The sequence below is a fragment of the Tachypleus tridentatus genome, chromosome 13 (assembly GCF_004210375.1).
Source record: "Tachypleus tridentatus isolate NWPU-2018 chromosome 13, ASM421037v1, whole genome shotgun sequence".
Lineage (NCBI taxonomy): Eukaryota > Metazoa > Arthropoda > Merostomata > Xiphosura > Limulidae > Tachypleus > Tachypleus tridentatus.
In genome coordinates, this window is record NC_134837.1 from 105,850,716 (window position 1) to 105,865,326 (window position 14,611).

General features: G+C 34.7%; 1 protein-coding gene and 1 pseudogene across 7 annotated transcripts in view; both read left to right on the forward strand.

Moving 5' to 3' along the window:
- LOC143238564 (aconitate hydratase, mitochondrial-like) overlaps positions 1 to 12,468 on the forward strand; it is a 41,191-nt pseudogene extending 28,723 nt beyond the window's left edge. Inside the window, exons 16-19 of the transcript XR_013020647.1 lie at positions 7,448 to 7,541; positions 8,853 to 8,984; positions 11,222 to 11,343; positions 12,204 to 12,468. The product of XR_013020647.1 is annotated as an aconitate hydratase, mitochondrial-like (transcript). The remainder of the gene's footprint in view (positions 1 to 7,447; positions 7,542 to 8,852; positions 8,985 to 11,221; positions 11,344 to 12,203) is intronic.
- LOC143237598 (cadherin-like and PC-esterase domain-containing protein 1) overlaps positions 1 to 14,611 on the forward strand; it is a 275,925-nt gene that overhangs the window by 174,334 nt on the left and 86,980 nt on the right. The window lies entirely within an intron of this gene.

Sequence of the window (14,611 nt, forward strand, 5' to 3'; positions counted from 1 at the left end):
CATGTTTCCCAATCTTGGTGAAGGGGAGGAGAGGATCCTGGTGGTTGAGGGGTCCAACCTCGACACACCATATTCATCTTGAATTCCTGTAGATATGTGGCTTTAGAGTGACACCCCTGTGTCATTCAGGTGGTCCTGTTAGATTAGAGTGAACTTAATAACAGTGTTGGGAATTCTTAAGAGGTGTCGTGAACATTATGTCTGATGCTGGTGTGTGGGTCTAGTGCTCATGAAACCCTGGGGTTGCTGCTGTATTCTTGTTTGGCATTGTAGTGCATCTCCTCATAGGACTCCATAATAGGTGGAATCAATTGGCACTGAATCTTTCTTCTTTCATTATGGACCCCTCAAGTACAAATAAAAAAAAAAATGGATCATCAGTAAGTAGCTACTTCTTAAAGATTCTGAACAGCAATCTCCATTTCCTTCTACACCTATCCTCATTTTCTTGTAAAACATTCTTTGTCTGACAAACCTTTAAGGTAAATGTGTTCCTTTTTTTTTATTCAGAAGGGATTAGAGGGGCTTGTTGGCTTTACCAAGCTAGTCATGAAGCTATGCTTTAGTGACATCTTGGTAGAAAAATCTACCCAGAACCCACTGAACCCTTCTTGAATTCAAAGGCCATTGGAGATATAGCCATTGAGATTACTCACCATGCTACTTTAAATTCCTTGTAAGGTGTTATTATTAAGAGAGATTTAAAGAGCATCCCCAAATCAGAGATCCTTGCTGCTTTCTCCTCTCAAGTGAGGCACATATATACTCATAAGGACAGAATTATGCTGCCTACCAGTGTTATAAATTTTACTTTTACATCATCTTGTCCACTTGCTGCTTTCACAGCAGGTTATCTGAACTGTGAGGTATGGCCATATATTCCCAACCTTCTCAGATGTTTCCAGTGTCCACAGTTTGGTCACTCAAAGGTATAATGCTGTTTTTTTTTGATGTGTGCTTATTGTGGTGGTAAAGACTGTAACAACTACAAGTTCAAACTGGACCCTCACTGTATCAATTATAGTGGCTGTCAGTGACTTCTCTTACCTTCGTGGGTGGAGTAGAAATAAGTAGAGCATTTGAAAACAATTAACAACATTTCTTTATTCAAGGCTTTGAAGTTATTGTTCCCCACCTCATCTCAGATATGTGCTGTTGCAGCTGCACTGCATTTCACTGCTACAATGGTAGTACAGACAGATCTTTCCATGCCTCCAACAGAATAATTCTCAAACCACATGAGGAATATTTTGCCTTCCAGTGACTGCCTGGGACCACTTCCTTCAGCTCCAACTTCTGGTATATGCTCAGGTACACGTTTTTCAGCCATGAGATGTAAAATTATTATTTGTTTATGGCCTTAATTGCTGAAATTTTTGTCTATATTATGTCTGATGCTGGTGTGAGAGTATAGTGCTTGTGAAACCCTGACGTTGCTACAGTGTCCTTGTTTGACATTGTAGTGCGTCCCCTAGTAGGGTTCCATGGTGAGTGGGGCCAGTGAAATTTCTTTTTTTATTATAGATCCTCCAAATAAAAACTAAAATAAAATAGTTGAAAAATAGTCCATTGGTAAATGACCATGTCTTGAAGATTCTGAGCAGCAATCTTCAACATCTGTGACACCTGTTATGTCTCATTTTCTTATCCTACATTGTCTTTCAGACAAACTTTTGAAGGAAGTCCCTTCTGAATGAAAAAGGGAGACATTTACTGACTTTGGAGAGCCAGTAAAGAAGCTTTGATCTGGTGACATACTGGTAGAAATTCCACATCTCAACACAGTGAACTTCTCTTGCATTCAAAGGCAATTGGGGATACCTATTGAGGTTACACTTCATGCAACTTTGAATTCATCATGAGGAGTTGTTGAAAGGGATTTGAAGAACATCTCTGAGTCAGAGATTCTTGCTGGTTTCTTTACTCAAGGAGTTTCTGCAGTGAGGTGTATCTCCACTCGCAAAGATGGAATTACAATGCTGACCAGTATCCTCATTCTGACATTTACATCACCATGTCCACCTGCCACCATCAACACAGGTTATCTTAATTGGAGGATATGGCCATACATTCCAAACCCTCTTCGATGTCTCCAGTGTCAGTGGTTTGGTCACTCAAAGACATAATGTCATGGTTCCTTGATGTATGCTCATTGCAGTGGCAAAGACCATGATACCAGTGAGTGTGAAACAGACCATCATTGCATCAGTTGCAATGGCTTTTACCTGTCCTACTTTTGTTCTTGCTCTAAATGGTTGGAAGAAAAAGAGGTGCAGCATTTGAAAACGATTTATAACATTACTTATGCTGAGGCTCGAAAGTTGCTGTCTGCCACTTCATCTCGGACATATGCTGCTGCATTTCGTTCCACTACTACAATGAGAGTGCAGATGGATCTCTCTGTGCCTCCAAAAGAATCGTTCTCAAAACAAATGAAAAGTCTTTTGACTTCCATGGTTAAAAAAGTTGTTGAATCAACTTCAACACCTATCTGTCCCTTACATACATTCCAACAAATCCCAAGATCCACGTCCTATGGTTCTGGGTACAGGCATTTCCTCGGATACATCTTCTCCCACCCCAAGATGCAAGACAATCACTTGTTCACGTCCTCAGTCATTGGAATCCTCTTCCAACAGCAAAGACCTGCTCAATTGACCCAGGGCAGGATCCATGAAGGTTGATAGACCTTCCTCAAATAAAGACAGTAAAAAAAAAGTTGTGGTCAGAAGGGTTCTCCACCCAATTTGCCTATACATAAGTAAAAATGGCCACCTTGATACAATGGAACTGTCGAGGTTTACGTTATAATCTGGATGACATCAAAACACTGATTGCTTCCTACCATCCTGCATGTTTTTCCTTACAGGAAACATTTCTGAAACATGCTGATACAGTCACCTTTCAGTAGCTTTCTTTGTATTGAAATGATAGTCTATGTGATGGATGAGTGCATGGAGGGGTGGCACTGTTGGTTGATTAGCATGTGCTCAACCTGTCTTTGCCATGTGACCCACCCTTGGAGGCCATAGCCATCCGTGTTTCCTTGGGTCATACCATTACTGTTTGTTCTTTCTACCTGTTGCCTGGACAGACATATGATCAATCAGACCTCGATGCTCTCATTGAACAGTTGCTTTCTCCCTTTTTAATCGTGGGGGACTTTAATAGACATCATTCTTTCTGGGGAAGTGCTGATATTGATAGGAGGGGTCGCTTTGTAAAGTGTATGCTTTCTGATCACAACCTTTCTCTTTCCAATACTGGTTCTTCTATTTATTTCCATGCACCTAGTCATTCCTTTACTGCTATTGATCTCTCAGTTTGCTCCCCTTCACTATTCCCCCATTTTTCATGGAGGGTTGGCAATAATCCATGAGGCAGTGATCATTTTCCTATAATTTTGAGAGAGACTGGCCGTGGTTGATGTCACCTGACCTGTGTGCACCGGTAGAAGCTGGAGCACTCAAATTGGCCCTCTTTCACTGCTCTTGCAGAACTTGATCTTGCCATTGTATGTAAGCCATCAATAGATGACTGTGTGGCAACAGTAACTGACTGTATTATACAAGCAGCTGCTCAATGTATTCCTATAACCTTGACATGTTTTCCATGATATCCTTGTCCGTGGTGGAATCTTGCCCTTCCACATGGCACGGAAGGCTCCAAACCAGGTTTGGGATACTTTCAGTAGATATTCCATACTCTCTAACCGCATTGCTTTCCAGCAGGTTTGTGCACATGTTCGATGGGTAAGATGTCAAAACCAGAAAGAATCTTGGATTAAGTTCACAACCAGTATATCTTTTGCCACTAGTTCCAAAGTCATATGGGACAAGATTCGAAAGATCGGTGGGCAATATAATTCTGTTCCTCTCTTGATCTTGCTCTCTGATGGCCAGGAAGTAGTTGATACCCAGAGCATTGCCAATAATCAAGGTGAAAGCTTTTGCTGGGTATCTAGCGCTTCTGCTTCTTCCTCCACTTTCTTAGCCATGAAGACTCAGGTAGAGCAATCACCTCTTTCCTTTCGAGCTGATTGTCTCTGTGATTATAATCATCCCTTTACACTGGTGGAACTCAAACTGGCCCTTCATCAGTCTGGTAGTACATCAGTTGGATCTGATGATCTCCACTATGAAATGCTGCAGCATCTATCTCCTGCTTCTCTTGCTATTCTTCTGATTCTTTTTAACTGCATCTGGCAGGAGAATGTGTTTCCTGATGCCTGGTGCTAGGCTATTGTCCTACCTTTCTCTAAGCCTGGGAAAGATCCCAAGATTCCTTCAAACTAACGTCAAATTGCTTTGACGAGCTGTCTCTATAAGATCTTACAGAGGATGGTTAATGCTCATCTTGTTTGATTCCTCGAATCAAACATTGTCCTTTTGCCCAGCCAGTGTGGGTTCTGACGACATCGCTCCACCATGGACCACCTGATTCCACTTCAAACATCAATCAGATGACAATATCTTGTATCAATATTCTTTGACATTGAGAAGTCTTATGATACAACATGGAGGTATGGTATTTTCGAGACCTCCATATATGTGGGTTACGTGGCCATTTGCCCATTTTTATTAAAACTTTTTTAAGGGATAGGAGATTCCAAGTTTGTGTGGGTTTGACACTTTCTCATTCTTTTCTAGAGACCCTCAGGGCTGTGTTTTGAGTGTCATACTTTTCAGTATAAAGATTAATGCCATCAATGAACAACTCCCTCTCACTATTGCAAATGGGCTCTATGTCAGCGACTTTCACATCTCATGTCAGTCATCGAACATGAGATATATTAAGCGGCAGCTACAGACTGCCCTCAAATGTTTACTAAAGTGAACCACAGCAAACTGTTTTAACTTTTCTCTCTCTAAAACCATTTGCATGCACTCTTGCAGCCAACGGGGTATTCACCCTGATCCTTAACTCCATATCTGTGAAGTTGTGCTGCCTGTGGTCCCTGAGAAAAAGTTCTTGGGGCTTATCTTTGACTAACCTGTATACCATACATCAAGCAGCTACAAGTCAAATGTACAAGAGGACTGAACATCTTCCATGTATTCTCTTCCTCCCCTTGGGGAGCAGATTGATGTTCTATGCTAAAGATATATTGTGCTCTTATTCAATGAAAATTCAACTATGGATCTCTGATCTATGGCTCTGCCAGAACTTTGGCCTTAAAGATGCTGGACCCCATTCATCATCAAGGACTTCAGCTCTGTACTGGAGCTTTCCACACTTCCCAGTTCAGAGCTTATACATAGAGTCTCATAAACCTTTTCACCTCTGCTGTTTGCAACTGTCTTTACTATATGCTTTGAAACTTTGTTCCTTACCAAAGCATCCCACCTGGGGTTGTATTTTCCTTCCTCAGTGAGCCAAACTTTTCAGAACAGATGATCTGCCATTGCTCCTTTTGGCCTCAATATCCAGGCACAGTTGGATGAATTAGGTCTGTCCTTGTATAACATTGCTGTATCCACTGGTCAGCCCATCCCACCATGGCTTTTTACAGTCCCCAAATGTGACCTGTCTTTAAGTTATCTGAGAAGAGCAGACACTTCTGATTGGAAATACTGTCTGTTATTTGCTGAACATCTTTTGAACCATATGGTTTGATATCAGGTGACTGTGTGGGCTCTGCCATGGTTTGTTGTGGTTCGGTGGTTGTGTGCAGAATCCACTCTACATCTATACAACTGTATGCCATTTCTCTTGCTCTGGATCACATAGAAGCTAAGCAATACTCAAACTGCACTATTTATACTGACTCACTTAGTTCTTTACTGGCCCTGGAATCGCTTCACGTTAGTTCACACCCTGTTCTCGCCAATATTCAAAACTGACTGGCCCATTTCTCTTTATCATCTACTTCTATCCAGTTTTTCTGGATACCAGGCCATGTTGGTATTTGTGGGAATGAGCTTGCTGACACTGCAGCTAAATCTATCTGCTCTAGCACTATTATTGCTATACCTGTTCCATGCATGGACTATTGTTCTGTATTCAAGGCTTGGCTTGCTGGCAGTCGACTTGGAGTGAGCATCATGAAAACAAGCTTTTCCAAATAAAACTCTATACTGGACTTTGGCCATCTTGCTTCTCTAAGGATCAGAAAAAGAAAGTTGTTATAACTAGACTATGCATTGGTCACAGTTTTTTAACTCATCATTTTTTTTTATCTGGAACTGATACACTAATATATAGTCTGTGTAATACTTGGGCCACAATAAGCCATGTTTTACTTTCTTGCCGTCGTTACGACTCTCAACAATAGCACCATTTTAAACATATTTTGTACCAAGATTTGTCCATGAAGTTTGACAATGTTATTGGTGATGATGACACTTGTCCATCTTGGAAAAGTTTTCAGTTTCTTAAAAGCCATTCATCTTTTTAATGCCATTTAAGTTTTTTAATTTATACATTAGACCTTTTTAATGTGATTTCCTTTTAAGAATCACAGTCCATCTTGTTTGATTTAAAATAGGAAAATGGCCATAACATCAAATAACTCAAAACCAGGACTGGAGAGGCGAACTTCAGGTGACTAACGCTACTGTTTGAATGACCTGCTTGTCATCCTTTTGAGTTATTATTAAAACTTTGCTACAAGTCTTTTAAAACTTTTATTACTTTACTTTTGAAAATGGCCATAACGTCAAATAACTCTAAACCAGGACTGGGGAGGCCAACTTCAGGTGACTGATGGTGGTTTTTGTACTTACCTGTTAGTATTCCTGGCGAGTTATGATAATTACATTTATGTTGCAGAAAGTCCTTTACAACTTGTATTACTGTAGTTTCCTCTTACTGCTGTAGACAATATGTAAACATTGGTTTTATGCTATTTATGCTTTTTTTTTAAACTTTGTCTTGTTTTACCTTAATGTCCTTTTATGAATTTTACTAAATTTACTTTAACTTTTTACTGGATGTTTGGTGCAGATAGCCTAACCACTTTGTGCCATAAAACACCAAATCAACCAACCAACCTACTTGTGATGTTATTTATTACTAATAATGAGTTAAATGAGAAGAACAGTGTTAAATATTGTAGTGTTTTCCACACTTAAGTTCTGAAACTTTTAAAAAATGATCAATGAAAATGCTGAATATTTGATAATTTTTCCTGTCTTGGGATTAGAGTGACAATGTATGAGTTTCCAATCCTAGATTTCTGCATGTTAATCTGAATTTAGAAAATAATATAAAAGTGCAATTTAAGATTAAATTTGTAATGAGCCTCTCCAACTTTTCTTCATAAGTGGAGATTACATTTAGAAATATTAGCCCAATACTGTCATCTCAAAGATAGCAGTTTTATTAGAAATATTAGCCTAACATATCCTAATATATCAGTGAATAAATTCTCTGTTTCTATAATGTGCAACATGTCCTAAAGATCAAGTATGAATTATAATATTGTTTCTGAATTTGCTTTTCATAGAGCTATTAATGAAGAAACGAATGAGGCTAATTTTGTTAAAAATCATTTAACTGAAGATTATGCAGCTGTTCCTGATACTGCTAGAATGTACAAAGTAAGATTTATTTTATACCAAGTTTCTAATTTTTCCCACGTGTTTGAAGAATTATATGACTATTTGGCATGTAAACTATAAAACTGTGAAATATATTTTAATAGTTTTTGGATTTTTTTTACGTGTATCAGCTTATTCAATATAAAAACTTTGAATTCTTGGATTCTGATGTATATACTTTTAGATATAAACTTTTTGCTGTTTGAATATCCTGTGATGTACAAAATGTTCAAGTATGCCATAAGATGTAATTAAAAGTAAACATTTTAAATTAATGCACACAAAATATTAATAGATTTGTTGTCCTTTTTTATTTTGTTTTGTAAGAAGCTATGAATCATATTAGTTATCTGAAAAATTAGGACAGTTTTTTTAATAGGAGTGATTTAAAATGATTATTAAAAAGTTGACATACGCAAGCAAATGCAGTGTGTGTCCACCAGAAAATTCCACCACAGCAAGTTTTGTCACCAGCAAAATAAAACATTCTGTATATCATTGTTTGGAATCTGCAAGAAGGTATCTTTGTACCAAATTCTATGCAAGTTGGATGGTGTGCACACAAATTGCTCAAAAAACCCCAAATTGTACTTTCCTTTCTGAAAAATTCAGCAAAAGAGAAAAATTTTTAAATTGTGTAAAGCTCTGTTTTGGATCAAATGGAGAAAAAAAAAAAGTATATTTGTATTAAATCCAACAGAAATTGGCTAAAATACAGCAGAGTATTTGTCAAAAAAAACCCTAAATGTATGATTTTTGTGGCACCTTGAATCCTCTGTTATTACCAAAAATTGGGAAGGCCACCATTTTTGTTTTTCAGTGTGTGGAAACTGCAGAAAAGTGCATTTGTACCAAATTCCTTGTTAATTGGTTGAACTATAGCCATGCAAATCACCAAAATGTACTTCTTCAAGTCTTAGTTTCCCTCGGGAAAAAAAAAAAAAAATTAGAGAGACTTAAAATGGGCAAATCCAAATTTTGTTTTGTATGTCAGTGTGTTGGGCACATGAAAATGTATATTTGTGCTAATTTTTGATTTGATTGCTTTAAATATGACTGCACAGAACCCCATAGTATATAAAAGGCCTATCTCAAAAAAATGTTAGATGTCCAGCATATTGGAGACCAAGGTGTAATCCTACAAAGTTTCAAGTTGATTTGCCCAGAAATGAAGGAATAAAAGTCAGTTAGAAAGAGTCTGGAAGAAGGAAGAAGAAAAAAGTAGAGACACAAATATAATTCAAAGTACTTTTTGCTCTTCATCACAGAATGTATCTGTGTCTGTATGTTAAAAAGACTTGTATTTTTCAGGCGAGGGGAGTCAAGTGGTGTATTATTGGAGATGAAAATTATGGTGAAGGAAGTTCTCGTGAACATGCTGCCTTAGAACCCTCGTCACCTAGGGGAGAGCAATTATTGTAAAGAGTTTTGCCAGAATACATGGTAAGGCAGTTTTTGCCACATATTCATCATTTAAGCTGAGAGAGTATGTTGGTATTAACTGATAAGTCATCACTAGGTACATAATAAACAACAAAAAAGTGTGCCTGTTGGCATTCTTTTTATATTTTCACTTTTAATAGTTTTATCAGTGCTGTTCAAAGAATGTCATAAATGCATTGTTATTTCTATAAGTATATTTAAGAATAAACTCATAGTAAGGAGAATGTGAATTTTTTTATTTTTTATAACTGTATATATCATGAGCTTGGTTTGTATCTCAATTATCATAGTGAGAAGTACACGTAATAATAACTTTACAGCTAACATGTTGAAAAATATAAAGTACTATTTCTGTAAAATCTTTCAGACTGTGTTTTTAAAGGTTCATGAGTCATGCCACACCTTTCAACTGTACTTAGACAAAAGTGTAAAAAATCTTTCCCATTATCCTGGCTGCCTTCTAACTTGGTCAGTAGTTCAAAATTAGGATGGCTATGCTGTGAACACCAGATGTCTCCAATCTGACCATTCAGGTTGAAAATACCAAATCATGTCTACTACCTAAAATTGCAGCTTTATGGAAGGTTTCTGATAAAATTAAGTTTGAGTTTGTAAGACATTTTATTTTTATGGTAAAGATACTTCAAAGCTTCTGCAATGAATGTAAGCATTGTAAGTGGACCACGTTTATCACAAGTACATTTACCAAAACATTTTTATAACTTAAAGAACAGTTTGGGTCAAAGATGTAAATAAAATTAAGATAAATGTATATGAAAATTGTTTGAAAAATATTAAAACAAGTAGAGAAGTTAAACTATCATTTTAAAACAACAATTATTTAATACAATAAAATACAAATAACTTGATATACAAGAATAAAATTACTAAAAAAAACTTACGAGACTGGAAACTGTACTCTACATATTTTGACTTATTAGTACATCATCTTTAGGAGTGTAATCGTTTGCAAAATATAACCCTCTATTTATACATTTGGCAGAAGACTAACATACTAAAGAATTTCATGCCATCTACTGACAACATATCCATTATTCATCCTTATTTAGTAATTGAAATTTACTTTTTTATATTTAATTATCTTAGTGGATTCACATATATTCATACCAAATTAAATTTCAAGGTTGTGCTAAAATAACATTTTTTTTCCCCATTGAATTTATCTTTAGTTTTACTGATGTGTTTTGTTAAAGGTGAAATAGTAATATTATTATTTTAACACTTTTTGTGTTCATTAATTCTGAATTTTAAATATCTTCTAGTATGTCCTATGTAAGTTATTTTACATTCATATGATGTTTTTTATACACCAGATTTTTCTCAAATAATCTTTTATTTTTAATTGTATTAAGCATTTGACTATGTTTATATGCCAAAAAAATATTTTCTTGTTTTTAAGTTTTTTCACTGTTCTGGCAAATGGCTTCAACTGTATATTTGTCCTGTTTCTTAATAATAGGATTAAAACCTCTTTATACAGCTATGAGCTTATTTAATAATAACTCATTGTTAATATCATCTTGTTTACAACGTAATTTTAATATTCTATCCACATAAGAATAAAAAAATGGTAGTTTTTGCAATTTTTCATGTGGCAGAATGATTACAAGAAATGGTTTGTAATAAATAGTGATTTCCAATTTATTCTTATTGTTATTCACTAAAACATCCAAGAAAGGTAAACAATTTCTGTCACTTTAATAACTGAATATTATAGAATTATCAATGGTATTAAGGTAATTAGCAAATTTAACTAGTTTATATCATGCTGCCAAATTATCAGGCTTGTTTTTTTTTTTATTGACTTTAATCTTGTATAGTGAGTTATTAGTATTTTACTGTATTTGTGAGACTGGAAACTGTCTTAATTTTAGAATTGTGTATTAAATAATTGTTTTAAAATAATCATTGAGTTTTTAAACATTGAACATTACAAAGTGCAAAGGGATTTTAAAAAAGTACAGAAGTATTAAAATTTGTTGATTTACCTGGAGAACTTGTTATACATTTCAATGTACTTACAGTCTTCTAAAATAAGTTCACCATGCAAATTGTCTAAATGAAATCTCTTAAGTAAAATTATGCAAAAATAGGCAGATAATGTTTGAGACCTTTGCCTACACTTTTCTAATTCCTATTATATAGTGTTTACTCCTACAGAATTCTAGGATTTTTCAGAGTAAATACATTTTGATATAAGAAACTTATTTTTGTAGAAACTAACTTAAAGAAACAAGGTGTGCTTCCACTCACTTTTGAAAACCCAGAAGACTATATGAAGATTAGACCAAATGACAAGGTGTCTTTATTAGGCCTTATAAATCTTGCTCCCAACAAGGTAAGAGTAAACAACCTTCATCATAGAAAATGTGACAGTAGATTTAACCCTAAAGTCCTAATCTAAGCAGAGTTTAGTACCATAATATGACAAAGGAGTCTTAAAAGACTTAATGTATTAGTTTTGTGAGAGAATGTTTGAGAGCTCTAAAAAATCAATTACTGTTGAAAATGATTAGCCTTTTTAGCTTGGTTCTGTCATGTTTCACCAGTCCAATACTGCAAGGAAATTTCTTATCTAACCTTAATAGATTTTATCTCTTTAGCTACAAATTTTTAGGATGGTGGAAATTAAATTTATTCACTGAGCAGATATATAATGTATTGGTATAAAATTAGAAATATGTGAAATTTATAGAGGTTTTACTCACTGGTGATGTTTGAATCTTTAAAGTTCAGTTTTCCCAAGCCACTAAAATCATATGTATAGAGTTTAAATACAGTACAAGGCTTGTACTTTTAAATATATTATTTCTTTACCAGAGGAAAGGTATGGGTTATCCTGAGGGTGTATTTCATTGAAGTACTATAGCAATTCATTAACTTTGTACAAGAACTTTCACTGGTGTAACTTTATATGAAATCAACAAAAATAAGATCAGAGATGTGATTTTATATTTTTCACACTAACTGTAATGCAACATTATCTTTTGACAAAGCAGTCTAATGCGTCTAGTATAATAATGTATGAACAATTATTTAAGTCAAAGTGTGCTGTGTTACAAAATGGTTTTCATAGTTTCATAAATTAACCACAGGAAAAGAAAGTCATGTTAAGATTCGACTTTTAAAGGAACAATTCTATAACTGTTATATAATAAAACGACCATCATTTCTTATAAGTCCGTTTCTTCCTTTCAGCCCGTGAAATGTGAGATCAAGCATGACGATGGTTCCAAGGAAAGCTTTAACCTTCTGCACACATTCAATGAAACTCAAATAAACTGGTTTAAAGCAGGTAGTGCCTTAAATTATATGGCAGAAGTCACAGATGAAAAGGTGTAGAAGAAAAAATCTTAATGTATCATAAGTGTTAAACCTGTTTCTTATATTTTGCCAAATTTTAATATAAGACTTTTTTTTCACAAAACTTTACAATAAATACACAGCTTTTAATACATTTATAAAAAAAAGCAACAACAAATCACTCTGGTACAAATAATGACTTTATTCCACAAAAAATGTACAATCATGCGGATTACCTGGTATGTGAATGCTGTAATACTCTACTATGAGATAAGAGGTTGAATTCTTCTTAACTGACTGAAAGATAGATAGAGATGATCATTGTTGCTGTCACAAATAAATCCTACTACAACAGAAATTTGTCATTATTTTATTATAGACTGTACACTGTTTCCTGAAGAACTTAATATTAATAACTGTTATCTAACACAGCAACTCACTTGAAATGCTCCCCACACAGTTTTACTTTAAAACTTTATACAGCTATCATGGACATAAAAGATCTCCCAAAATATGCCCATAATAGAATCTTGTTTTATTTTCTCCATCATGGCTACCTTGTGGAAATACAAGCATTTTAAGACATTTTGTTGTTCTGGTCCCCACTAAATGCCTCAGTTTCTGGAGACAGGGAAGAACATTAACAGCAAACCACTCTTCCACAGTTTTTACATCATAGATGTGATGAAGACTGTCACTAAGATCGTATATTAAGTGCTTCCATGTTTACTAACAGGTTGTTACAAAAAAAATAAAAAAACATGCATTATTTTGTTTTCTGAATAGTTCACCTTAGAAGAATCAAAGTTATGAGTAACCCAAATCTATAGTTTTCCTGTTACTTAAACTTTGAAGTAAACAATAGTGTAATACAATAAAGTATATTTTTTTATATGAGAGCCACAATAAGCCTGTCTGTTGTGTCTACTGCAAGTTTGTTTTTTGAATTTCATGCAAAGCTATTTGAGGGCTATCTGCACTAGCCATCCCTAATTTAGCAGTGTAAGACTAGAGGAAATTCTTGGACTACTATTTTACCAATGAATAGTGGGATTGACCGTCACATTACAATACCCCACGGCTGAAAGGGCAAAGAAATCCAGCTCTTGACTTTAGCATTGTAAATCTGAAGGTGTACTGTGGTCCCACCAACCCTCAAGAAAGTATAAAATTTTCACTGTTCAAACAAATCATATTTATTATAGTCTTCTGCTTTGTTTGGGTTACAAAGCTACCAAATAATAAAATCAGACCCTCTTTGCCCCACCCACCAAATTATGTTCTGAATGGTTAAATGTTAGTTTTACTCAGAATACCAACATCATTTCCTTGTGGAATTTAACCAAATAGCATGCATTAACTTATGACAATTCTTGTTGCAGAGTTTGAAGGCCAGGGAATTTTGTCTACATTGATTGATGTACTATTTAATTAAGTACAATATCATGATAGTATAAAAAGAGTGAACTCTCCTCAACAATCGAGAGCAAGAAAAAAAAAGGTGAGCTAAGTACTTTGTTTCCTATTTTGATAGCGTGATGCAAGTTGCATGTGCTTCAATTGATTTACAACTTATAATGGCATGGCAGGAGTTATTATCAAAGAGCAATGAACTTAAAACTAATGAGGGTGGTATCATGTAACAATCCGAAGTAATTCTATAAAGAAAAAAATGTAATTTAGATTTTTTTTATATTTTTGGAGATTACAAGGTTTATCAAATTGACAGATTCAGTTTTGTGATAGGCTAAAATAAACTGTAAAGTTGTAATTGAATAAAAAAATGCTTAAAATGCATTTAGGAGATCATAGGGATTACAAAAAGATTATTCATGGACTAATCTTTATTTTATTAAAATATATCACTATGAAATGACTTATTGTATGTTAAAATCTTGTAATATGAAGATATACTCACTATATTGAAAGTTAAAAAGTGTTAAATCTAAAGAGTTCACATGGTCAGTTATATTGAGAGGTTAACTGGGCAGTACAATCAATAATATATATATTATGCCAACAAAGTTGGTTGTGTTTTGTTTCTGCCAATTTATAAAATAAGTAATTGTGTGATTTTACATATGTGTATACATACACACCTGCTCCATCAATTTAACTTTTATTTTCTCTAATATAAATTTAGATCATGAGTTATCTGTGCTCTGCCCCCACCACAGGTACTGAAACTGTTTCTAGCATTGTTAGTCCACAGAAGGACATTAAGTAGAAGATCATTTATTTTTATTCAGGTAAAATTATCTATGAGAAAGAAAAAAACATACTTTTTTTTTTCACTTGAGAAA